The following is a 2986-nucleotide window of genomic DNA, read 5'->3' as shown; positions in this document are numbered from 1 at the left end:
ATTGTCACCAAGTGTCCTGGAGCAGCAAATGGACTAACGGGCCTGACCCTGATGGTGGCCTTGGGCTTTCCCCACTCCCGCCCCGCCCCCATCCCATCAAAGCCAAGGCCAGGCGTGTCTCATCCACCTCCCCTGGCATAGCCTCTCCTACCTTCGGAGTCCCATCCCTATCTCCTTGCCCTGCTGGGGGCGTTCCCTAGGCAACAAGGACTCCCAACGCCCCCCCCCCACACACACATTCCCGCAGCCAGTTTAGCTAGGTGGATGGCAAGGGGGATGTGGCCCAAGGGCTGGGCCTGGGCTGGGCGCGTTTCTGCAGCCCATGCTGGGGAGCAGCGCACTGGAGTGTGACCAATGCAGGCCCAGACCCGAGACACGGCCGGATGCCTGCCCTGCCCCTAGCCCGTACACCCTGGGATTGTGAGGCCCGTAATGTCCCCTGGAGCCCAAGGAGGATCCAGAGAGGCCAGTCAGCAGAGGCAAAGCTGGGGCAGATGGAGGGCAGAGGCTGGGAGACCCCACGGAGGGCTCCCAGAGTGCTGACTCCTGCCTTCCAGAAAGCACTGCAGTGACTGGACCCAGAGGCCCTCATTCGCATCCTACAACACGCCTGCCTCCAAGGGAACCGCAGCTGGGCCTGTCCACTGGTGACTTCTCCACGAGACCTCCCCTGAAACTGGCTCAGAGAGTTCTCACTCCCTGAAGGGCCCAGTGCCTGCCACTCCTGCTAACCTGGTGGTCACTGCTTCCTGTGAAAGCCAGCAAAGTCTTTGTGACACACAGTGGCCGGCTGGCTTTTGTACCTAGGTGCCAAGCTAATCCAACAGGGGAAAAGGGTCTTTTCAGTGAACGATGCCAGCACCACTGCACATCCATTACCAGTAAATGAATAGTAGAGTTCCCCAGTGGCCCCGTGGTTGGAACTTGGCCCTTTTCACTGCCAAAGGCCCAGGGTTCAACCCCTGGTTGGGGAACTGAGATCCTGCAAGCTGTGGGGCGCAGCTAAAAATACTGGTGGACTCTAGGAGAAAATCTAGACAACTATGGATTTGGTGATGATTTTTAGATACAACACGACCCATGAAAGAATTAATAAGCTCATCTTTTTTAAAATTAAAAATGTAAAAAAAATAAAAAATAAAAACGTCTGCTCTGTGGAAGGCACTGTCAAGAAAACAGAAGGGCAAGCCACAGACTGGGAGAAAATATCTGCAAAAGATGCATCTGATCAAAGGCTATTGTCCAAAATATACGAAGAAGTCTTAAAACTCAACCTTAAGAAAGCAAACAACTTGATTTTTAAAAACTGACCAACAGGGGCTTCGCTGGTGGCTTACTGGTTAGAAAAAAAGAAAATCTGTCTGTCAATGCAGGAGACACGGGTTTGATCCCTGGTCCAGGAAGATCCCACATGCTGCTGAGCAACTAAGCCCGTGTGCCACAAGTACTGAGCCCGTGCTCCAGGGTGGGGGGGCCGCAGCTACTGAGCCGACACACCGAAAGTACTGCAGGCTGCTCGCCCTGGAGCCCGAGCTCCGCAGCGAGGGCAGCCACTGTGAGGAGGAGCCCGTCGCGGCAACTCGAGGCAAAGCCCGAGCAGCAGGAAAGACCCGGCTCGGCCAAAAGAAACAATTCTTTTAAAAAAGAAGATTCTTTTTTTAAAAACGGGTCACTCTAAAGGGATACTCACAAAAAAATAAAAAATAAAGGGATACTCACCAAAGAAGATATATACAGATGGAAAATAAGCATATGAAAAGATGCTCCAGGTTTGAACTCAGGGAGGTGCAAACTACAACAAAATACTGCCTCCAGGTACCCATTATTTACAGAATGGCCAAAATCCGGAACACTGACAACACCTAACGTTGGTGAGGGTATGGAGCAACAGGAACACTCACTCGTTGCTGGTGGGAATTAGAATGGTACAGCCACTTTGTAGGAGAGTTTAGTGGGTTCTATGATCCAGCAATCATGCTTCTTGGTATTTAACCAAATGAGGTGAGAATGTATGTCCATAAAAAAACCTGCACATGGACGCATATAGTTACTTTGCTCATAATTTCCAAAAGCAACCAAAAATAAAACTGTGGGACATCTGGAGAATGGAATTTTACTCAGTGCAAAAAGAAATGAACTTTTAAAAGCTATAAAAAGACAGGCAAGAAACTTAAATGCACATTACTAAGTGAAAGAACCCAATCTGAGAAGGCTGCATACTGCAGGATTCCAACTATTTGACATTCTGGAGAAACGACAATTGTAGACTGTAAAAAGATCAGTGATTGACAGGGGTTGTGCAGCGCAGGAAAGGGATGACCACGTAGAGCAGAGAGTGGATACACGTCACCATACATCTGTGTAGACTCACAGCATGTACAGGAGAGAAAATTATCGTGGAAAAAAGTAGCTAAAAATTAGCATGCAAAATACAGGGGCAAAAACCCCGTAAACCGTGGACTTTGGATAATAATGACGTATCAACATAAGGTTGTGAGTTGTGACAAACATCCACTCTGGTGGGGGACGCTGATAATGAGAGGCTGTGCATGTATGGGGCCCAGGGCACACGGGAAATCTCTGTAGTTTCCTCTCCATTTTGCTGTCAAATTAAAACTGCTCACAAAAATTTTTTTTAAAATAATGGGCAAAAGATTTGAACAGATTCTTCACCAAAGGAGATCTGTGCATGGCGTGCCATTTGTGTTAGTATGTAAACAGATGCTCAGCATCATTACCCATCAAGGAAATCCCACAATTACGCCACGAGGTGCCACTACACTCAGTAGGATGGCTGGATTGAAGAGACTGATGATGCCAAGTGCTGAGGAGGACTTGGAGGTTCTAGAAGTCTTGTGGATGGCTAGTGGGAATGTAAAACAGTATAATCACTCTGGAAAAGTTTCTTCTACAGGTAAACATGCATTCATTATTATACTCAGCAATTCACTAACCCAAAAGAAATGAAGGCACACATCTACACAAC

This window comes from Odocoileus virginianus, chromosome 12, assembly GCF_023699985.2.
Source record: "Odocoileus virginianus isolate 20LAN1187 ecotype Illinois chromosome 12, Ovbor_1.2, whole genome shotgun sequence".
Lineage (NCBI taxonomy): Eukaryota > Metazoa > Chordata > Mammalia > Artiodactyla > Cervidae > Odocoileus > Odocoileus virginianus.
This window is presented reverse-complemented; position numbering follows the sequence as displayed.